Here is a 25,692-nt window from a genome sequence, read left to right as displayed (position 1 = left end):
GTCCATTCATCAAGTGAGCTAATATCAAATAACCTTGCTTTCTAGTTCGAGAGGTAAGTGACATGCTTTTCCATAGACCATTTTATACGGAGACATACCCATAGGATTTTCATATGAAGTTCTATAGGCCCATAATGCATCATCAAGTTTCTTGGACCAATTCTTTCTAGACCTATTAACAGTCTTTTGCAAAATTAATTTGAGTTCTCTATGACTCAATTCTACTTGACCACTAGACTGAGAGTCATAAGGAGATGCAATTCTATGATTAACATCATATTTAGCAAGCATTTTACAGAAAGAACCATGAATAAAATGTGAACCACCATGAGTCATTAAATATCTAGGGACTCCAAATCTTGGAAAAATAACTTCTTTAAGCATTTTAATAGATGTGTTATGGTCAGCACTACTAGTTGGAATAGCTTCTACCCACTTAGTAACGTAATCAACAGCAACTAAAATATGTGTATAACCATTAGAGGAAGGAAAAGGTCCCATATAGTCAAAGCCCCAAACATCAAATGGTTCAATAACAAGCGAATAATTCATAGGCATTTCTTGACGTCTACTAATATTACCAATTCTTTGACATTCATCACAAGATAAGACAAACTTACGAGCATCCTTGAAGAGAGTAGGCCAATAAAAGTCAGATTACAGTACCTTATGTGCAGTTCTATCTCCAGCATGGTGTCCTCCATAAGCTTCAGAGTGACACTTGCGTAGGATCTGTTCCTGTTCATGCTCAGGTACACAACGTCAAATAACACCATCTACTCCTTCTTTATAAAGATGTGGGCCATCCCAAAAGTAATGCCTCAAATCATAGAAGGAACTTTTTCTTTTGCTGGTATGTGAAACTAGGTGGTATAAACTTAGCAACTATGTAATTAGCATAATCAACATACCATGGAGTAGTATGAGAAGCATTTATGACATTTAATTGCTCATCAGGGAAGCTATCACCAATAGGTAGTGGGTCATCAAGCACATTTTCTAACCTAGACAAGTTGTCTGCAACGGGGTTCTCAGCTCCTTTTCCATCAACAATATGCAAATCAAATTCTTGTAGCAAGAGAACCCATCTAATAAGTCTAGGTTTAGCATCTTTCTTTTCCATAAGATATTTAATAGCAGCATGATCAGTGTGAATAGTTACTTTAGAATCAACAATATAAGGTCTAAACTTATCACAAGCAAATACAACTGCTAAGAATTCTTTTTCAGTAGTAGAATAATTTCTTTGAGCATTGTCTAGAGTTTTACTAGCATATTGAATAACATTTAGTTTCTTATCAACTCTTTGTCCTATAACAACACCTACAGCATAATCACTAGCATCACACATAATTTCAAAGGGTAAATTCCAATCAGGTGGCTGAACAACAGGTGCAGAGATCAATGCTTTCTTAAGTATTTCAAATGCTTCTACACAATCATCATCAAAGACAAATGGTATATCTTTTTGTAATAGATTAGTCAGAGGCCGAGAAATTTTTGAGAAGTCCTTAATGAACCTCCTATAAAAATCGGCATGACCAAGGAAACTTCTTATACCTTTAATGTCCTTGGGACATGGCATCTTTTCAATAGCATCAACCTTGGCTTTATCAACTTCAATACCTCTTTCAGCAACTTTATGCCCCAAGACAATACCTTCATTAACCATAAAGTGGCACTTTTCCCAATTCAAGACAAGATTAGTTTCTTCACATCTCTGCAAAACTCGATCAAGGTTGCTCAAGCAATTATCAAAAGAAGATCCATAGATGAAAAAGTCATCCATGAAAACCTCACAAATCTTTTCACAAAAGTTAGAGAATATACCCATCATGCATCTTTGAAAGGTAGTAGGTGCATTACATAAACCAAAAGGCATACGTCTATAAGCAAAAGTACCAAAAGGGAATGTAAAAGTAGCCTTTGATTGATCTTTGGCTGACACAGGTATTTGAGAGAAACCAGAATAACCATCTAGAAAGCAAAAATGTGTATGTTTGGATAATCTTTCTAGCATTTGATCAATAAAAGGTAAGGGGTAATGATCTTTTTTAGTAGCCTTATTTAATTTGCGGAAATCAATTACCATCCTATAACCTGTAATAATTCTTTGAGGAATCAATTCATCTTTATCATTAGGAACAATAGTAATACCTCCCTTCTTAGGGACACAATGGACAGGGCTTACCCACTGACTATCAGCAACGGGATAAATTATACCAGCCTTAAGGAGCATTAGTATCTCCTTTCTTACCACTTCTTTCATTTTAGGATTCAGTTGGCGTTGATGATCACGAACTGGTTTAGCATCTTCTTCCAAATTAATTTTATGTTGACATAGAGTGGGACTAATGCCCTTAAGATCATCAAGAGTATACCCAATAGCAGCACGGTGCTTCTTCAGAGTTTTCAATAATCTCTCTTCTTCATGTTCTGAAAGGTTAGCACTAATAATAACAGGATAGATGTTTTTCTCATCAAGATAAGCATATTTAAGAGTATCAGGTAACGGTTTAAGCTCAAACATGGGATCACCCTTGGGTGGAGGAGGTCCCCTAGGATTTCAATAGGTAAATTATTTTTAAGAATAGGTTCCTGTTTAAAGAATACTTCATCTAATTCCCTTCTTTCATTCATAAACGTATCATTTTCATGGTCTAGCAAATATTGTTCCAAAGGATCACTAGGAGGTACGGCAATAGAAGCAAGACCAATAATTTCATCATTACTAGGTAATTCTTCTTCACAGTGTTGTCTACTAAATTTAGAAAAATTAAATTCATGAGTCATATCATCTAAACCGATAGTAACAACATCTCTTTTGCAATCTATGGTAGCATTAACAGTATTTAAGAAGGGTCTACCAAATATAATGGGACAAAAGCTATCTTGTGGGGAACCAAGAACAAGAAAATCAGCAGGATATTTAGTTTTCCCACACAAGAATTCAACATCTCTAACAATTCCCATTGGTGAAATAGTATCTCTATTGGCAAGTTTAATTGTGACATCAATATCTTCCATCTCAGCAGGTGCAATATCATGCATAACTTCTTTGTATAAGGAATAAGGTATTGCACTAGCACTAGCACCCATATTAGATAAGCTATGATAACAATGATCTCCTATTTTAATAGAAATAACAGGCATGCCTACCATAGGTCTAGGTTTATCTTTATCACGGGGTTTAGCAATTCTAGCAGTTTCATTACAGAAATAAATAACATGCCCATCTATATTATCAGACAAGAGATCTTTAACAATAGCAATATTAGGTTCAACTTTAACTTGCTCAGGAGGTGTATATGTTTTAATATTGCTTTTACGAACCACAGTTGAAGCTTTAGCATGGTCCTTTATCCTAACAGGGAAAGGTGGTTTCTCAACATAAGAAGTAGGAACAATAGGATCATTATAAGTAATAGTCTTTTCTTCAACTTTAATAGGTGCAGCTACTTTTACTTCTATGGGAGGATGATATTTGAACCACTTCTCCTTGGGGAGATCAACATAAGCAGCAAAAGATTCACAGAAAGAAGCTACTATCTCAGAGTCAAGTCCATATTTAGTGCTAAATTTACGAAAAATATCGGTATCCATAAAAGATTTAACACAATCAAAACTAGGTGTGATACCTGACTCCTTACCATTGTCGAGGTCCCAATCTTCAGAGTTGCGTTTAATTCTTTCCAATAAATCCCATTTGAATTCAATAGTCTTCATCATAAAAGAGCCAGCACAAGAAGTATCAAGCATGGTGCGATTGTTACTAGAAAGCCGAGCATAATTTTTTTGAATAATCATTTCTCTTGAGAGCTCATGATTGGGGCATGAATATAACATTGATTTAAGCCTCCCCCCAAGCTTGAGCGATGCTTTCTCCTTCGCGAGGCCAAAAATAATATATATAATTGCGATCACGATGAACATGATGCATAGGATAAAACTTTTGATGAAATTCCAATTTCAATCGTTTGTAATTCCAAGACCTCATATCATCACATAGCCTATACCATGTCGATGCATCTCCCCTCAAAGATAAGGGCAAGACCTTCTTCTTAACAACATCTCCTGGTACACCTGCAAGCTTAAATAATCCGCAAACTTGATCCACATATATCAAATGGTCATCAGGATGTTTTGTTCCATCTCCTAAAAAAGGATTAGCTAGTAGTTTTTCTATCATACCAGAAGGAACTTCAAAGCAAGCATTTTCATTTTCATATTCATTTTCAGTAGGTTGAGGAGCAACTCTTTGCTATACTGGTCGGGGTGAAGATACCCCGAACAAGCCCCTCAGAGGATTACCTTCCATGGTAACAAGTGACAGTAAATTTCAGCACACTATATAAATTTTTCCTTACCAAATTCCACCTACCAAAGGCACTTAACTCCCCGGCAACGGCGCCAGAAAAGAGTCTTGATGACCCACAAGTATAGGGGATCTATCTAGTCCTTTCGATAAGTAAGAGTGTGTAGCGACCCGACCTCAAACGGTCAAGTCTCTGTGCTTGAGTGTCATCCCTGGATCAGTAATGCTGACACACACAGTACTCGAGGATTTATAATAGAGTAGCAATCACACACTTATTACATCGAATGTCTCCAAAGAGAACTTATTACAATAAATATGGCTTAAGGCTATCTAATACGATAACAGCGGAAGGCTTGGAAGATAAAGTGAGTCCATCAACTCCGATGGCATAGCTGAGCTGCATGGCAATGACCTAACGAACCTTACTCCCCGCCTGACAAGTCTGCAACATAATACGTTGCAGCCCGCACACGGGTCAGCACATGGAATATGCTGGCAAAGTAACACAATAGAGCAAGAACAGAATAATGCTATCACTACATGCATATTTGGCTAGTGGAAAGCTCTATGGTTATAGTTTTTACGAAAAGCTAATTTTTCCCTACAACAAAGGAATAGATTTTAAATTAACTATGATGGTAGTTGAAACATCATTGAGAAGGTTCCACCAACTCAATCCCAATTAAGGTAATTATCAACCCAACAATATTAATTTAGAGTGATGAGATACTTAAGATACTCCAAGTACTAGATACTCAAGATTTGTCCATACCGGGGACACGGCTAACCATGATTAGTTTGTACACTCTGCAGAGGTTTGTGCACTTTTCCCCAGAAGACTCGATCACCTCCGTTGGATTTCTCGCACTACATGGTGTTTGAGAAATGAATGACCGAGACACGGTCTTTCAGAAACATTAACTCTCTACTCCGGGCAGACCATACCAAACCTACCATCCCACTACCTGCTGATCCACCTCTTCAAGAGCTTCACGTAACTTACTCAATTATGCTAGAGCCCATAATAGCTTGTGGCTGCACACGGAAGTTTCTAGCATGAATAATCTTAGTTCCCTTTGAGCCTGGGTGGCGGTCCATAGGAAGATCACATGGGTACTCTGGAATTTCCAAAAATACAGGCAACACTGGCTACTCCAGGTGCCTCAATCCACCCAGATGTGTATTTAAGTTGCCACCTTAAGTTGAACCATTAATTAACAATCTCACATCTGTCATGGATTTCACTCTCCCAAACCACATCTACGAGCATAGCATAGCAATATAAGCAACGCTCAGAAGTAACTCCCAAGGGTTTGAATATAATAGGATAATAGGTTCTACCTCATCAACTACTTCCCAACCCACATGTTTATGACATCCTAGCCATGCAATGTTTGAGGATTGGAACTAATGCATAAAAACTGGGTGATAAAGGGGTATGATCAAAGTGTTACTTGCCTTGCTGACGATCCGCGTAACCTAGAGACTCCAAATAACACGCTTCACACTCCGGGAATTCTATCGCAAACAAACAATAGCATACATAAGCAATCAAGCAAAGAAGCACAGGTAAAACTCAAATAAGAAGATCTAACCAAAAGGTTCAACTTAAGAACTCCGATTTTCAAAAAGAATCAAATCGAACGGAGCAACGAAACTCAAACAGCGAAAGAAACAAGATCCTTTTACTAATTTGGACTTCGGTCAAATTTTACAGTAGAAAAAACTTGTGCAAGTTGGTTAAGCGGAAAGAGGGTCTCGAGACGAAGATCTAGGCGCTTGAATTGCCTGATTCCGACTGACGAGCGAAAAGATAAACTAGAACGAAAACCGGATCAGAAATCACGATCAGGAATAATCGCGGAATAATCCGATAAAAGAAAACTGACGAACACGCTAACGAACGAGCGTTCGTTATCTGTAACTAACGGGCGAAAACCGTTCGTTAAAACGAACGTCCACTGAAAAGGAAAACCGGGAAAAACCGGCGAACCGAAAAAAACGAGTTAGGGTTTTCTAAAAAACCGAATCGGTTTTCTTTTTTTTTAAACGGTGACTACCTCGTCGGTCCGGCGAGACACGACGGCGACAGTGAGGCGAGGCACGATAGCGGGCGAGGCGGCATGGCGCGGCAGCGGCAGGCGGCGGTGGCGGCACGGCCCGGCAGCGGCGCGGGCAAGCGGCGGCGGCGCGGCGGCTTGGGCTGCGAGGCGAGGCAGCGGTTGTGGGTGGTGGTGGCGGCGTGGGGAGTATATAAGGAGGGGGTGTGCCTTGGGGAGGGGGCAGGGGCGGCGCGGCCGGTCTCCTTGTTGGAGAAGGCGCGCGGGAGGGGACGGCCGACGGCTGGGCTTCGGCCCAGTTGGCCTGCGCACTTTTTTAAAAAAATAATTCTGCCGAAACTAAAAAAATCCTAGAAAATAAAATAAAAATCTAAAAATGCCAAAACAAATTTTCACCATCTAAATGAAATATTTAGAACGAGATGAACATTTTCTTGGCCCTAAAATGCAATTTTGAAAACGTGCAATTTTTCTAATGCAAACAAAATTGCAAATAAAATCCAAATAAAAACAAATATTGATTTTAATATTTTTCCTCCAATATTTCAATTATTTTGGAGAAGTCATATTATCTCCTCTCATATATTTTAATATGAAATATTGTTGGATAGAAAAATAATTAAAACCAAAGTCCTCGTTTCAAAATTTGATAAAATCAAATTTGAAAACCGGGGAAATCCCCAACTCTCTCCGAGGGTCCTTGAGTTGCTTAGGATTTCGAGGATTGGGAGACGAAATGCAATAAAATATGATATGCAAGAATGATCTATGTATAGCATTCCAAATTGAAAATTTGGGATGTTACAGAGTGTCGAACCCAACGAGGAGCAGAAGGAAATGATAAGCGGTTTCCAGCAAGGTATTCTCTGCAAGTACTGAAATAAGTGGTAACAGATAGTTTTGTGATAAGATAATTTGTAATGAGAAACAAATAACAAAAGTAAATAAGGTGCAGCAAGGTGGCCCTATCCTTTTTGTAGTAAAGGACAAGCCTGGAAAACCTCTTATAAGATGTAAAGCGCTCCCGAGGACACATGGGAATATCGTCAAGCTAGTTTTCATCACGTTCATATGATTCGCGTTCGGTACTTTGATAATTTGGTATGTGGGTGGACCGGTGCTTGTGTACTGCCCTTACTTGGACAAGCATCCCACTTATGATTAACCTCTATTGCAAGCATTCGCAACTACAACAGAAGTATTAAGGTAAACCTGACCATAGCATGAAACATATGGATCCAAATCAGCCCCTTACGAAGCAACGCATAAACTAGAGTTTAAGCTTCTGTCACTCTAGCAACCCATCATCTACTTATTACTTACCAATGCCTTCCTCTAGGCCCAAATAATGGTGAAGTGTCATGTAGTCGACGTTCACATAACACCACTAGAGGAGAGACAACGTACATCTCATCAAAATATCGAACGAATACCAAATTCACATGACTACTGATAGCAAGACTTCTCCCATGTCCTTAGGAACAAAAGTAACTACTCACAAAGCATAAACATGTTCATAATCAGAGGGTTATTAATATGCATATAGGATTTGAACATATGATCTTCCACCAATTAAACCAACTAGCATCAACTACAAGGAGTAATTAACACTACTAGCAACCTACTAGCACCAATCCTGGACTTGGAGACAAGAATTGGATACAAGAGATGAACTAGGGCTTTGAGATGAGATGGTGCTGATGAAGATGTTGATGGAGATTGCCCTCTCCCGATGAGAGGAGCGTTGGTGATGACGATGGCGATGATTTCCCCCCTCCGAAACGGAAGTTTCCCCGGCAGAACAGCTCCGCCAGAACCCTAGATTGGTTCCGCCAAGGTTCCGCCTCGTGGTGGCGGAGTTTCGTCCGAGAAGATGGCTTATGATTTTTTTCCCATCAAAAGACTCCATATAGCAGAAGATGGCCACCGGAGGGCCACCAGGGAGCCCACGAGGTAGGGGCGCGCCCAGGGGGGTAGGGCACGCTCCCCACCCTCGTGGGAAGGGTGTGGCCCCCCTGGTGAAGTTCTTGCTCTTAGTATTTTTTATATATTTGGAAAACATCTTCCGTGAAGTTTCAGGACTTTTGGAGTTATGCAGAATAGGTCTCTAATATTTGCTCCTTTTCCAGCCCAGAATCCCAGCTGTCGGCATTCTCCCTCTTTATGTAAACCTTGTAAAATAAGAGAGAATAGGCATAAGTATTGTGACATAATGTGTAATAACAGACCATAATGCAATAAATATCAATATGTAAGCATGATGCAAAATGGACGTATCATCTACCTTGCGCAGGCTGGCGAAAGTCTCCTCCAAATCCTAAATGAGGGTTCTTGCCTCCCGAGGTTTCAACACAATGTCGTCGACGTAGGCCTCAGCGTTCCTCTCGAGCTGTTGGCCTAGAGCGATGTGCATCAGCCGCTGGAAGGTCGCCCTGGCATTACGCAGCCCAAACGGCATGCAGGTGTAGCAGTACAGCTCACATGGGGTTAAGAAAGCCATCTTCTCTACGTCCTCCGCCGCCATCTTGATCTGGTGGTGACCTGAGAAGGCATCTAGGAAACACAACAAGTCGCACTCGACGGTGGAGTCAATGATCTTATCAATGCGCGGGAGTGAGAACGGGTCTTAAGGGCAGGCCTTGTTGAGGTTGGTGAAGTCACCGCACATGCGCTCCTTCCCACCCTTCTTGGGCACGACGACTGGGCTCGCCAGCCACTCAAGGTACCAACCTCGCGGATGACACCTGCATCTTGCAGCTTGCGGGTCTCCTGGACGATGAAGGGCTGCTTCTCTGCGCCCTGTCGCCGCGCCTTTTGCTTCATCGGGCACACATTTGGGCACACCCTTAGGTGGTGCTTGATTATCCCCCTCGGGACACCAACCAGCTGCTTGGGCTCCCAGGTGAATACCTCCTTATTCGCGTAGGAAATTCACCAACGCCTCTTCTTGGTTCGGGGCAAGGTCGGCACCTACGGTGAAGGTGGCTCCTGAGGCTCCATCCTCATCGACCGGCACCTGCTTCATCTTGGCCCGATCTTGGGAGAACAATTGCTTCTTCTTCGCCAGCACAGCCCCTTGGGTCCCGGGTGCTGCTTCACCTGCGGGGTGCGCTGCCACCGCGGCCTTGAAGGCGAGCTTGAGGGCCATCAGGGCCTCCTTGGTGTTTCCAGTCACGGTTGAGGACGTCGTTGCTCCCCGGAATCTTCATGAGGTTGTAGGCGGGGTGAGTTGCTGCCATGAACTGAGCCAGGGCAGGGTACCCGAGGATGGCATTGTACGGGAGGCCTATGCGAGCGACGTCGAAGTCGATAAGCTCGGTGTGGTAGTTGTCGCGGGTACCGAAGGTGACTGGGAGGCGGATCTGCCCTAGGGGGCTGGTGGAACCACCGCCAACTCCGAGGATGGGCGTAGTGTGATGGAGCCGTCCGTGCGGTATGTGGAGCAAGCCGAAAGCTTCCACGGAGAGCATGTTGAGGCCAGCCCCGCCGTCGATGAGGATCTTGGTTACTGCCACGTTGCAGATGGTGGGTGTGCAAAGCATCGAGAGCACGCCTGAGCTAGCGGTGGTCGCCGGATGGTCCCCTGGGTCGAAGGTGAGGTCGGCCTTGGGCACCGCCCATCCCGGGGGAGGTCCCTGCTTGATGCGACCCTCGACAGAAAGTCGATGGCGCGAACGCTTTTTCCCAAATCTTTCACAGTACAAACTCAGCAACTCCAAGTCCAATCTCCAATGTACACCAAATAATAGGAAAAGAAAACAGCAAGCTTACAATCCTGTAGATGCAAACCAGCCGGAACTACATGTACATCCTCGAGCAAAAGAAGTGTGTGGGTGATTCAACAAGAATCGGTAGCAAATTAGAGGTTGTCCCGTCTAATCTCCTCGCCAAGAACACAAACCCTAGCTAGATTCTCAACAAAAATACGCAGAACTTGGCCGTCGAAACATGGTGAGTTTCCGGTTTAACAAACGCAATCAAAACCGACCTAGATACACGGCCGGCTGGCCCTATTAATAGTGCACGCAGGCACAAGGTACAACTGTCCTGGACTCCTATTGTGGATCGAATACTAGTTGGACTCAAACCTGAACATAGACACGTACTGCTACTAGTACTAATCCAACTTTCTCGTTCCTCTATCTTATTTAATCACTAAATAACTAATTTGAAAATACGGCACACTGATCACAAAAAGACAAACAAACTAGTACTACTTCCTTGTATGTTCACGTAGATGTGTTTGCCTGCATGGAGTTCTGAATCGTGGCTCGACGTCCTCTGGTGCAACAAGTTGGACAGGAACATGTCCAATGGAAATATGTGTTACCGTCTTGCTACAATGTGCATCAATAGCTTGTTTATTTTTCTCATAGCGTCTTGCAGGAACTATATATTTTTTAGTATTTCTCTGGTTCACCTTACTGACAATATTTTTAACGACATCATTTGGGGTCACACCACCGCTACACAGAGGCGGCGCCCATTTGATGGAAGAACTGCTTGACGTGGCGATCCAAGAGCGGTGCCTGCGAGCCGCTTAGGATGGCTGCAACAGCGAGGGGCGCTGGTGCTACAAAGCGCGCGACGAAGAGACTGCGTAGCTCTTCCCAGGAGGCCATAGAGGATCCTGGCGGGTTGAGCATCCAGGCGCGTGGCACGCTAGCTAGGGCCATGGGAAACCAGTTGGCCATAACCTTATCATCACCTCTGACTTGTCGAACGGCCTCCTTGTACACCAGCAGGAAGGCAGCTGGATCCGCCGCGCCATCGTAGCGAGGCGGCATATCTGGCTTGAACTTGTGCAGCCACTGCGCCTGTCGTAAGGAGGGGGTGAAGGCCCAGAGGCCCATGGCGCCACCACACGCGCCCGTCAATCCAGCCGGTGGGGCGGCGCCTGCCATGAGAGCCAAACAAAGAGACGAACCGGGCGGAGGGGTGGAACAAGCAGAGAGGTGGAACTTCGGCGCACCCCTACCTGGCGCGCCAAATGTCGGATTACGGGTTCCGGCAAACCCTTGAGAGGTTCGAACTCTGGGGAGCGCACGAAGAACACTCTCTCCCCGACTCGCTCGCTCAAAGATTCCACGGCCTAGCTCGATGAACCCAAAGAACAAGGGACATGGGGATTTATACTAGTTCGGGCCACCTTGTGGTGTAATACCCCACTCTAGTTTGTGGGTGGATTGCCTGGGGGGCTGAGGATGAACTAGTAAAGTGGATGAGCAGCCTCAGGAGGTAAGGTATTCTTGAGCTCGATGAGCTAGTGGTTGAGAGGTGATCTGAATTATCCCCCCTCCACGGCGGTGGCTAGTTCCTATTTATAGTGGCCTTGGTCCTCTTCCCAAATGTTTGGCGGGAAGGGATCCCACAATGGCCATGTTTGAAGGGGGACAACTAGTACAAGCTATGCTAACAAAAGTACCCTTCGCCTACCAAAGGCTCTAGTGGTGACGCTGTTGTGGGCTCCGCGATGACCTCCGCCCTGCCGTCCTGCTGGTCTTGGTCTTGTTGCACCAACATGGAAATGATTGCCTAATGCCTCGGGACTCCTCGCAGGCGCTTGCCTCCTTAGCACCAAAGAGGAAACTGGTACACTGCACCCGCTGGCGCCTGCCTGGCCCCAGTCGTCATGGCTCACGTCACGCAAACCTCACGAGGTGCCCCTTGCATAGATATCTCCGCTCCTTGGGAGCCGGACTAGTGAGGCTGCCCCCAGGGAGGTCTTGGTGTTGTACGCCTTGCGAGGCTTGGCCCTCACGAGGGTCTTGAGTTGGCATAGCTGAAGGTGGGCCAGACGGGGATGTTGATGGGGCCATGCTCCGGGCCGCAGGCAGGCAAGTCTGGGTACCCCCATTCCCAGGATGTCGACACTGGTTTATAAGAATGATTTAACTAATAAAATATGAATGCATGTCGCCAAAGCTTATATAGTTGGATTCGTATTTGAACATAGTTTCCAATTATATAATTTTTATAACATGCATTAACATTTTGTTGTTTAAATTTGAGGGCAAAGTATGGCACAAAATATAGAAGGGGACTATAGACTAGACGGAGGTAGTAGCACACGGCCGCTCTCTACGCAGGAACGCAACTGTCAGCCGACTTGTAGGCGACCATTTCCTGCGTGTTCAACTACTCTATGCATGTGGTTGCTTGCGGTTCACACGGCCGCGGCGTGCTCTGCTCGCGTCCCGCCCCACATGCTCTGCTCTCGTGTCCCTCTGGGTGCTCTGCCCTCGTCCCTCCACACGTGCTGCCAGTGTTTGGGGCTGGCGCACGATCACGCACATTCGTGTGCATGCGGTTGCACCGGGCGCGGCGCGATGATGCAGTTACCCACTGCAAAAAATGCCATGTAGACGCGCCGAGAATCCACACCGCCCGGCCCCCTTTTATTCTTGTGGCCATTTACCTTCATCTCTCGTCTCACACGACACAATAAGCACACCCACGAGGACACATATAGAGGGGACATCCAGCGGTTCCAATGGCGCTCCCCGTGGCTCCAATGACGCTCCCAGCGGTCGATGACAACAACCGCGGGCAGTTAACCACTCAACACGTCCTGGAGACCCACGTGAGGGGAAAGTCTCTCTCGGTGCTGTGCACGAACGATCCGATCTCGGTGGAGAGCTCCATCCAAATTATGGAGCAGTTCCTTGCCGAGGACAAGTACCAAGTGGTCGGCTTCGACCTCAAGTACACCATGGGTCGTGCCGGCCACGATCAAAAGGTTTTCGTCGCCCAGTTGTGTGTGCGACATGACGTCCTCGTCTACCACTACCACCTGGCCACAAGGCCTTTCAAGCGTTTCTCTAGGTTTATCAACAGCTCCGACTACAGTTTCGCTACGGTGGACACCACCAACTATCTAAAAGCGCTCAAGGTTTCGGGCTCGAAATGCCCGAATCTTGTCAACATCCAGCGCCACTACAAGGTCTAGGGAAGCGACAAAAACAAACTAAACTCCCTGGTTGACCTCGCCTTGGCCATCATCGACCCCTACTACATGAAGATGAAGAATGAGAGCAATAAGGACAAGAACGCCTGGCAGAGTGTGTGGCATGAGAGACTGGGTGGACAACATGTCAAGTACGCGGCCATGGACGCGTACACAAGCTATACAAGATGTACAGGCGGATCGTTGAGATGAGGAACTATCTTCTTCCTACCTTAGACGATGGATCAAGCCACAAAGCAGTGGCGGGAGCATTACAAGAAGTAGACGGCTAGACAATCATTTCTCCTACTTTAGAATGCATGCAATTGTTTATTGAGGTGTGTGTGAATGATCTATATAGTCACTTATGTAATTGGATGTTTATTTCAGTTATATATATACATGTTATTCTTCTGCAGACAAAGCAAATCACACGGCTTATTAGCAGCAATCGTCTGTGTTATTACTAGTCTTCGCACACATTTTCGATATCAGAATTGTTTGCCGCGTATCACACACTTCTTGTTCAGTTGAACCGTTTCCATTGAGTTGCCTAATCACACACAGTTCATCCTAGTGAACCATATGTTGTATATCACACACACCTTCATCTGGCTGCCCTTTTTTTGTTCCTCCTCATCGCAAACAGTTAATTGAACTGAACCGTGTGCCCTGCATCACACACGCAACTAAAATATGAACCATGTTTGATGCATCCTCCATCATAAATGTTTTGCACCTTTTCAACGAGTTTTTAACACCACTGTTTGCGATTATGGCATCACACACAGTTTCATCGAAGGGTCTCTGATCATAGTGTCGCATTTGGACCATCCTGCATTAGTGTATATTGCCATGGCAAATTTACTTTTACATGTCAATTTAATATCTCGTGGCAATTTTTGTTTTTCATGGATCATGGAAATTTTTCCATGGAAATTTTTACTTCAAGCACATTGGGAATGGCAAATAAACCAAGAGAGAAAGTATTCAATCATTAAGTACATTGTGCATAGCATGAGGCAAAAAATGTCGGTCATGATAAATTCTTCAATTTTATTGCCATGGTAAATGTAGTCTTTCTTTTGCCATGGAAAATTTACATTCATTACTTTTTTACATGACAATCTAATATGTTATGGCCATTTTTTCATTGGAGCATAGAAATTTTGACATGGAAATTCTTTTCTTTAAGTACATTGAGCATGCAAACAATTACTTTATTTTTCCATGACAAATCTTAGTTTCAATGACATGGAAATTTCTACTTTATTTTACCATGTCAATTTTTTCTATATTCTCCACGGCAAATTTACTTCAACATACATGGAAAATTTACTTTAAATTATTTCCATGCCAAATTCTCCTTTTATTGCAATGGCAAATGTACTTTATGTCCATGGCAGATATATTTTACATCCATGGCAAATCTACTTTCCCATCGTTCATGGAAAATCTTTTCCATGGACCATGGTAATTATACTTTATGAAGCATGGAAATTTATTACTAAAAATGGTACACTTTAATCAATATTTTTTTCAACTTGTACTAAAGAAAATTCCCAGGACTATTTATTCTTCCACTAAAAAATCATGAGCATGGCAAAATTGCATTGTGGCAAGTTTAACTTTTATAAAGACCATGGTAAATACACTACATAGCCCATGGAAAATTTTACTTTATAGTCTGTGGCAAAGTAACTTTATATCCTATGGCAAATTTTACTTCATAGCCATGGCATTAAATTTTGCAGCTCATGTCAAATTTTAATTTATAATTCATGCCAAATTGAATTTATAACTATGGCAAATTAACTTTAATGCACATGGCAAATTTATTTATACAGCCAACGCAAACCTACTTTAGGCCCCATGACATTATATCATAAGTTTTATGTAGCATGGCAAACCGACTTTATATCTTGCACTAGCTCCGCAAGAAATTTTGTCCCTTCGGTGCCTTCTGACTAGGCCAAACACTTTTTTTAATTTTTTCCATGTCACCGGTACAAACCTTCTTTCTAATTTACTCGTGTGATGATTTTTTAGCCACAAGTTGCCATGATTTTTATAACCTCATGCTTAATTTTGCCATCTTAGCCTCACAAATTCATCTAATGTTGTCATGATTAATAAAAGCAAAATGTTTTTATATTTTTCCATGTGGTAAGTATGAACTTTACCATGGGAAATATATATCATGCCCTCATTTTTTTAAGAACAATATGATATATAACATGGCAAATATTTTTTATAGCATGGCAAATCTACTACTATATGCACTATTTTTTTGAATTGTTGGTTGTGTGGTAGTTTCAATTAGAAAAGGATGATAAACTTGTATGTCTTTAGTCAATTTAACTCGCATGCAAATTTGAAGTTTCTTCCAAGGCTTGTTTCTCTAGAGTTAAAATTGGGCTTTTCTTTGGTGCATCTTTTTTTTGGTGGAGATTGGTTTTCGTTTCTGTTAGCAATAAGTCTGTTGATGTGGATGGTTCGTGCTGGAGGGATAGTTGTAGCAAAAATAGTGTTTGGTTTATCGACCCTCCCAGCATAAACAAATCATTTAGTGGGAGGTCACTTGAAATCTGTGGGGTCCTTTGTTCTGGTGGTTCTAAAGTATGATAGCTTCTTGATGGTATGATGTTGGCCTGAAGCCCATCTATCGATGCATCCTCCAGATTCCTTCTAGAGGCTAGGCTTCGTTGCTCTAGAGAGGTTGCTGGTGATTATTGGTGCCTAATCCAAGATCCAATCGACAGGGTGGAAGTATCAAACTAGGGGGTGGTAGCGGAGGCTGGTATGACCAGCAGTAAGAGCGCAGGTGGTCATACCTAATGTCGTCGAGTGCCCTGCAACCTTCTGTTGCATTTTCTCTTCTCCCATTTACTTATTTCTTTTTATGGTAGTCTTTTATCATCTCAATAACATGATTTTGACAACATGTCCTTGGGATTCTTTCCCTATGCATCAAAATACCTCTGTGGTGAAATCATGGCAAAATAGACAAAAGGGAGCGTGAGCGCAAAAAAACCGAGAAAATTCTAACACTAATGTGACAAAGAATGTCGAAAAAAGTGGACTCGTCAACTCCTATGAAGGAATTACTCGCTCCCGGTGGGGAGCATCATGGAATTGGCGATGGAGAAGGGTTGGTGATGACGAAGAACAAAGATCTCCCTCTCCAGAGCCCCAAATGGATTCCAGATCTGCCCTCCCGAGGAAGAACAGGGCTTGGCGGTGGCTCGGTCTCGTGGATCGTGATAATTCTTTCTCCTTGATTTTTTTTCTAGAAATATGTGATTTTATAGTATCAGGGGGGTCGTCTACGGGGCCACCAGATGGGTACAACCCACCTGGGCGCGCTAGGAGATGGGGCGCGCCCTGGTGGGTTGTGCCCACCCAAGGGCCCCTCTCTGGTGGGTCTTGGCTCCAGAAATTCTTATTATTGATATAAAAAATCCTCGCAAAGTTTCGTTCCATTCCTAGAACTTTTATTTCTGACAAAAAACAACACCATGGTAGTTCTGTTGAAAACAGCGTCAGTTCGGGGTTAGTTTCATTCAAATCATGCAAATTAGAGTCCAAAACAAGAGGAAAAGCGTGAGAAAAAGTAGATACGTTGGAGACGTATCAGCATGCATCTAGAGTATTAAGTTCATAAAGAACAGTGTAACGCATTAAGCAAGATGACATAATGTAGAGGAATTAACTCAAGCAATATGATGAAAACCTCATCTTTTTATCCTCGATGGCAACAATACAATACAATATAATACATGCCTTGCTGCCCCTACTGTCATTGGGAAAGGACACCACAAGATTGAACCTAAAGCTAAGCACTTCTCCCATTGCAAGAAAAACCAATCTAGTTGGCCAAACCAAATCGATAGTTTGAAGAGACTTGCAAAGATATCAAATCATGCATGCATATAAGAATTCAGAGAAGATTCAAATAATATTCATAGATAAGCTAATCATAAATCCATAATTCATCGGATCTCGGCAAACATACCGCAAAAAAGTATTACATCGAATAGATCTAAGATAACATCGAGGAGAACATGGTATTGAGAATCAAAGAGAGATAACAAGCCATCTAGCTACTAGCTATGGACCCGTAGGTCTATGGTAAACTATTCACGCTTTATCGGAAGGGCAATGGTGTTGATGTAGAAGCTGTTGGGGAACGCGGTAATTTCAAAAAAAATCCTACGCACACACAAGATCATGGTGATGCATAGCAACGAGAGGGGAGAGTATTGTCTACGTACCCTCGTAGACTGTAAGTGGGAGCATTATGAGAACGCGGTTGATGTAGTCATACATCTTCATGATCCGACCGATCCAAGTAGCGAACGTACGGCACCTCCAAGTTCAGCACACATTCAGCTCGGTGACGTCCCACGAACTGCGATCCAGCAGAGCTTCAAGGGAGAGTTCCGTCAGCATGACGGCGTGATAACGGTGATGATGATGCTACCGACATAGGGCTTTGCCTAAGCACCGCTACGATATGATTGAGGTGGATTATGGTGGAGGGGGGCACCGCACACGGCTAAAAGATCAACTGATCAACTTGTGTGTCTATGAGGTGCCCCCCTCCCCACGTATATAAAGGAGGAAGGGGAGGCCGGCCGGCCGGCCTCTCTAGGCGCGCCAAGGGGGGAGGAATCCTCCTCCTAGTAGGAGTAGGATTCCTCCTTTCCTAGTCCTACTAGGAGGGGGAAGGAAGGTGAAGGGGACAAGAAGGAAAGAGGGGGTGCAGCCCCTCCCCTAGTCCAATTTGGACTAGGCCCATGGGGGGCGCGCGGCCAGCCCTCGTGGCTTCTCCTCTTTTTCCCTTAAAGCCCACTAAGGCCCATATGTACTCCCATATTCCCGTAACTCCCCCGGTACTCCGAAAAATACCCGGATCACTCGGAACCTTTTCGATGTCCGAATATAGCCTTCCAATATATCGATCTTTACGGCTTGATCATTTCGAGACACCTCGTCATGTCCGTCATCTCATCCGGGACTCCGAACAACCTTCGGTATATCAAATCACATAAACTCATAATACCAATCGTCACCGAACGTTAAGCGAGCGGACCCTACGGGTTCGAGATCTATGTAGACATGACCGAGACATGTCTCCGGTAAATAACCAATAGCGGAACCTGGATGCTCATATTGGCTCCTACATATTATACGAAGATCTTTATCGGTCAAACGCATAACAACAAACGTTGTTCCCTTTGTCATCGATATGTTACTTGCCCGAGATTCGATTGTCAGTATCCTCATACCTAGTTCAATCTCGTTACCGGCAAGTCTCTTTACTCGTTCTGTAATGCATCATCCCGCAACTAACTCATTAGTCACAATGCTTGCAAGGCTTATAGTGATGTGCATTACCGAGAGGGCCCAAAGATACCTCTCTGACAATCGGAGTGACAAATCCTAATCTCGATCTATGCCAACTCAACAAGCACCATAGGAGACACATGTAGAGCACCTTTATAATCACCCAATTACATTGTGACATTTGGTAGCACAAAAAGTGTTCCTCTGGTACTCGGGAATTGCATAATCTCATAGTCATAGGAACATGTATAAGTCATGAAGAAAGCGATAGCAACAAACCAAACGATCATCGTGCTAAGCTAACGGATGGGTCAAGTCAATCACATCATTTTATAATGATGTGATCCTGTTAATCAAATGACAACTCATGTCTATGGTTAGGAAACATAACCATCATTGATTCAACGAGTTAGTCAAGTAGGGGCAAACTAGTGACACTCTGTTTGTCTATGTATTCACACATGTACTAAGTTTCTGGTTAATACAATTCTAGCATGAATAATAAACATTTATCATGATATAAGGAAATATAAATAACTACTTTATTATTGCCAATAGGGCATATTTCCTTCAGAAGCCCTCCTTGATCGAATCCCCCTCTGGCAAGACGCCGGAAAAGGCCCCTAGATGGGATCTCACGGGTATAGAAGGTTGCGGTGGTGAAAAAGTGTTTTCGTGGCTCTATCTATTGGTTTTGGGATATATGAGAATATATAGGTGAAGAAACTAGGATGGTGGAGTCACGAGGGGCCCACAAGGTTGGGGGCGCACCCTACCCCCATGGGCACGCCCTCCATCCTTGTGGCCACCTCGTGGCTTCTCTGACTTGCACTCCAAGTCCTCTGGATGTCTTCTGGTCCAACAAAAATCATCGCGAAAGTTTTATTCCGTTTGGACTCCGTTTGGTATTCCTTTTCTGCAAAACTCTAAAACAAGGAAAAGAACAAAAACTGGCATTGGGCTCTAGGTTAATAGGTTAGTCCCAAAAATAATATAAAATAGCATATTAATGCATATAAAACATCCAAGATAATATAATAGCCTAGAACAATCAAAAAATATAGGTACATCAGAGACGTATAAAGCATCCCCAAGCTTAATTCCTGCTCGTCCTCGAGTAGGTAAGTGATAGAAACAGAATTTTTGATGTGGAATGCTACCTAACATATTTATCCATGTAATTTCTTTTATTGTGGCATGAATGTTCAGATCCGTATGATTCAGAACAAAAGTTTAATATTGACATAAAAACAATAATACTTCAAGCATACTAACAAGGCAATTATGTCTTCTCAAAATAACATGGCCAAAGGAAGCTTATCCCTACAAAATCATACAGTCTGGTTATACTCCATCTTCATCACACAAATTATTTAAATCATGCACAACCCCGATGACAAGCCAAGGAATTGTTTCATACTTTTGATGTTCTCAAAAAATTTCAACTTTCACACAATACATGAGTGTGAGCCATGGACATAGCACTATAGGTGGAATAGACGGTGGTTGTGGAGAAGACAAAAATAAGGAGATAGTCTCACATCAACTAGGCATATCAACGGGCTATGGGGATGTCCATTAACAGATGTCAATGTGAGTGAGTAGGGATTGCCATGCAACGGATGCACTAGAGCTATAAGTTTATGAAAGCTCAAAAAGAAACTAAGTGGGTGTGCATCTAGCTTGCTTGCTCACGAAGACCTAGGGCAATTTGAGGAATCCCGTCATTGGAATATACAATCCAAGTTCTATAATGAAAAATTCCCACTAGTCTATGAAAGTGACAATATTGAAAACTCTCTATCATGAAGATCAGTGTCGTGGTTTTGTCACGGCAGTTGTCCTAGAGAAAGGACTTAGTCGTGGAGCCATCGCTACGGGTTAGCTTGAAGGGGTTAAAGCGGACACAAGGACGCAAGAGAGTTTATACTAGTTCGGCCCCTTTAATGAAGGTAAAAGCCTACCTCTAGTTGTGATGGATTTGATGGGTGTTTCGATGACTAGGGAGCACATAAGCTTCGCCTATGTCTCGAGTTGTTGTCTGTCCTTGAACCGCCGTCGGGTCATCCCCTTATATACATGGGTGACGCCTGCCGGTTCAGAGAGTCCCAACACCGGTTCATACTCGTATCCGGGTTGGTCTCTCCTTGTTCCTAACTTATATTACAAGTATATGCACAAAGCTGATGTACGGCTATAGGTTGTAAACCGACTACGGGCCCTGGGCCTTTTTCTGCCTCTTTGGGCTTTAACACCTTTGAACTACTGATAGAGTTAACCCGGCCTAGGTAGGCCGGTTTATGCCCAATAGTAATATCCCCAACATTAGGCCCCAGATTGATTTGAACAGGTTCATGTCAATCCTTAGCAACAATCTTCGTCTTCAACATCTTCTTGTAGTTGTTGAACCGCCGTGACGTCATCTTCTCTGTTTGCTATAAACCGGCGTGAAATCATCTGTCATAAAGAAAACATCCATGATATCTTCTTGTTTAATAGATTCGCAATGACCGAGGTGACCGCCCTACTTCCAAAATCAGCGGTCCCTTGATTCCCGCGCCTGAAACATGTCCTTTGCCTTATAAATAGGCCCGAAGGGTCATTTCTTTTCTTCCCTTCGTGCCCTTCCTCTTCGTCTTCCTCGCGTCGCCAGTCTCAGAGCTCCGCCGCCGCCGTCGTCTTTTGCATCACCCTTGACCGCTGCATCAACTTGAACGCGCTAGAAAGCCGCGGCGACCTTCCGCGTTTTCCTCAGCTCTGGTAGGTCTTCTGTTCTTCTCAACATAGATCTGATCTAGGGCTTCATGTTCTTGCGGTGTTCCTCACTTGTTCATACTCATGTACTAGCTCCTTGATGCACATATAAACCCTTGCTTTGTGTAGCGGTAACTTTCAGTATCCGCCGCTAGTTTCCTGCCCAAAACCATAGATCTCACATATACTTCTGCTCATTGATTCAATATTGTTGTGCTTTGATCTTCGACTATTTTTCTTATTTTCTGAACTTGCTTCAGATCCAATGCCGTAATAAGATCTTGTGAAACCTGTTTCTGCATACTTAACCATCCGTAATGTAAATTGCTTCAATGTTTAGGTCAGGCAGTTTAACTTTATAGAAAATTTTCCAAACCGGTATATGCCATTAGTCCCCTTGTTGAACCGCCAGATGTTGGTTGCTTCATGAAACTCCGGTTTAGATAGATCTGCTTCCGGTTTAACATTGCACATATCAATGTACTTTGTAGATTTCATCATGGCCAAGCAAGTGTATGAGTGCAATTGGGTTCCTTCTCGCATCACAGAGGATCAACTGGATGATTTAGTCCTGATTGGCGCCTTGGGCAGCAAAGACACCGTCTATTGGAGGGCTCCTGGCAAAGAATGCCCCCCCCACACCTCGAGAAGGAGAGGTTGTTGTTTTCATAGACCACTTAGCCCGGGGTTTTAAACCGCCCGGTTCTAAATTCTACCGGGATGTTCTAGCTGATTTCCACCTCCATCCGCAAGACACTGGCCCCAACTCTGTTACAAATATGTGCCACTTCCAAGTGCTCTGTGAGGTGTTCTTTCAAGAGGAGCCCACAGTGGAATTATTCAGAGATCTTTTCCATCTAAACTGTCGTACTGAGTTTACTAATGGCTCTAACACGGAGTTGGGTGGCATGGCGATTCAAAAAAGGAAAGAGGTCACATACCCTCACGCCAAGCTGCACAGTCACCCCAAGGAGTGGAATCAGACATGGTTCTACTGCAAAGACACCTCCCCTGCTAGTGAGAATCCCTTGCCTGGCTTTCGTCCGGAGCGGCTCAGCAATACCCATCCTTTTCCTCAACGATTGACTGCCCAGGAGAGAAGAAAATATGCTCCTCAGCTGTCAAAGCTCAGGGCCTTTATGGCCAACAGTTTAATAGGGGTTGACCTTGCTCGCTGTTGGATGTCATGGAGCATACTGCCCCTTAGTCAGCGCTCCGGTTTGATGTGTGAATATACTGATAGTGTGGATGACCCACTGCAACATTCAAGACTCCAGCTCTCCGGTGAGGAAATCAAAGAGGCTGTGCGTAAGATACTGAATGAACCGGAGCACATCTGCGCTAGAACTGGCCTGCTTCCCTTCTGTGCTACCAACAAACCACCAGCTGTAAGACTTTGATTTTTCTCTTTGCTGAATCTGTTATTGATATGTCTGGTCATTGTTTTTAATATCAGTGTATGCATAACCAGGGCGATGATCCATTTTGGAGCAAAAAGCTGCCGCAGGAGAAACTAGAGAAAACAGATAAACCGGAAAGAGCAACCCGGCAAAAAACTAAAGTTGTGAAGAAGACTGCCCATCGGAAAAGAACCACTGCATCTTCTAATCCGGCCCTTGATGACGAGGTAGATAATCCGGACTTTGAGGTAGAGCTTGACTCACTTGGTTTATTTTTCATGCATCTTATTGATGATGATATTTGTCAGGATGATGCCGAAGCCAGCCATGCGGATGTTGCAGAGGTAATTATTCTCTCTTCCGATTCAGAAACTTTGCCTTCACAAAAAACCTGTCAGGCAAACCGGAAAGTTAAATTTTCTCATCCTCTTGCTTATTTGGATCCTAAACATCTTATGAAGACTCAACAACACGAAGCTCGCCGCACCACCCGGCACAGCGGCCAAGTAGTTACCTCCGCCGGTTTACCGAACAGTCCAGTTCGGAAACGTCATCCGAGGTCTCTAATTCGCTTGTCATTGCTTGTCCTAAAGCGGGCTGCTTTCGTCAACCTCTTAATCCGTCTGACTCCGATTATCAGGTTATTTCCCACTCATCTTCTGGCGAGTCGTCGGCTACTCAGCTCCCACCGCTCAAAACGGTGCTTGGGTAAGCTATATTTATTGTGATGTTTGTAGTATATTGCCTTAGAACATATGCTGTATTTAATTTTGTTATTCTTCTCAGGGCCAAACCTAGGCCGAGCAAGAAGGCCCGCCTGGATAAAGCGGCCGAAGAAGATGTCATTCTTGAGCCAGGCACCACACCCAATCTTGAAGCGGCTATTCCTGAGGATATTCCCAATGATCCACCGCAGCCAGATGATGATCTTACTGCTGAGGAAATACCTACTGATACCTCAGGTCCTATCCATCAGCCCACAGGTTCCCTCCGGGTTGAAAGCTCCACCGGTCCTGCAAAACCTACTGACAAGCCAACAGCTCCAGTGCAAACCGGCGGTACCAATGATGATGAAGTTGTCATTACTGGCACTGTCCATACTGAGCCAAGCAATCCTGTCGCTTTATCCAAACATTCTGCCAAGGAAGAACTAGCTGCTTTTGGCAAAGGCAAGTGGAATGCTGATCTGACGGCTTACGCTGCTCTGAACGCCCAAGATATCCATTCCGGCTATCTGAACCGGCTGTATACCAGCCGTGACTATGAAGCCGGTCTGGTTAACATGATCAAGGATAAATATGAGGTAACTTCCATATGCTCCTTCCTGCTTGTATGCTTTCATTCTTGCTGACTCTCCTAGCCCCTAAGGGCCGATTTGAAATATTCTTTCAAACCGGGACTTAATAATATGAATCTTGATGCTTTGAAATTTGCTGATGTAGTCCCCAAGGGCCGGTTCAACTTAGCATAGTTAAACCAGTACTTTAAGTAATTGAAACTACCGCATCAGAATACATATGATTAAATAGCCATTAGCCCCCAAGTGCCAAGTTGAATACTTGTATTGATCTTGGGACTTTGTAAACAATCGAAAGATGAAGGGGTTAATCGGAGGCCGCTTTAGATCAAATATGCATTAGCCCCCAAGTATTAAGCGCATAACTTGTTATGTGGTTGGTACTTGAATCCTTCTACTAGTTTGTTGAAGCAAATAGCTGTATGCATGCAGGCGGAGCTGAAGACGAAAGAGAACCAAGTCATCGATCTTCAAGAAGCCCTGAAAACCCAACAAGCTGAAACCTCCAAAGCAAAAGAGGAATTGACCAGTGCTTTAAGCGCCATGGAACAACTTAAGGAAAACTTCAAAAAGAAACGGGCGGTCTAGGCCACTGAGAAATCCGCTTTGATCAAACGAGCAGAGGATGCTGAGGCTGCACTAAAACCAGTGGCAGATGAACTGACCAGCATAAAGTGGCACATGCATGCCATGACTACTGCTATCTTTGGTAAGCCAGTTTTCCTACTGAATTGGCTCTGCCTCCTGACAAAGTCGCCGGCTTATTAACCCTTTATGGTATTTCAGAGACACGCATTGGTCACTTGGGGTCAGATGTACGGAATAAGCTAAAAGCCGCCTATACATTGGTTGAACAATTGTATACTGGTGCCCAGCGGATCATCTGTACCGCCTCTCGTAACAAACCGGCGCCTACTTTGATTCAAGATACTCTGATGAAACTGTTGGTGCTTCCTGCGCGGGTTGAAGAGCTAAAGAAATCTGCTGCTCGAACTGGCGCAATCAATGCTTTAATCCGGGCAAAAGCCTGGGTGCCGGACTTTGATCCTGTTGAAGCGGCTCAGGGCTATCCCAGCTTGAAGGAAGACGGATCAGAATTCGGTGAAGCGGATCTGCGAGCGATAAACCGGGAGGTGCGTCCACTAGCTTGTCAGTTGGCTGAGGAAGCAGACTTGTCTCGTTACCAAGCGCAATATGACAGTCAAAACAAGCGAATAGCTGCGACAATCCATGAATCGGAAAATCTGATTCCTCCAATCCGTAAGCATACTTACGCTCCCGATATTGACCCGTCCTTGCTGATCCATGATGAAGCTGTTTTTCAAGCATTAATGGGAATCGACTGGACAACTGTGGATTTCCAGCCACTGGGTAGGGATACGGAGGCTGAAGCGGCGCAGGACGACCCACAACCATCAGGCCAGGCTGGTGACCAAGCTTGAACCGGACACCGGTTTAAAACTGCCTCTTCTTCACGAAAAACAATTATATTACTATGGGCACCATGTTGCCTTGTAATAGGCTAGCTGATACCTTTGATGTTGATATGCCTTCGTGCATAATTTGTT

This window comes from Triticum aestivum, chromosome 3A (assembly GCF_018294505.1).
Source record: "Triticum aestivum cultivar Chinese Spring chromosome 3A, IWGSC CS RefSeq v2.1, whole genome shotgun sequence".
Lineage (NCBI taxonomy): Eukaryota > Viridiplantae > Streptophyta > Magnoliopsida > Poales > Poaceae > Triticum > Triticum aestivum.
The sequence above is the reverse complement of the archived record's forward strand: the minus strand, read 5'-3'. Positions refer to the sequence as shown.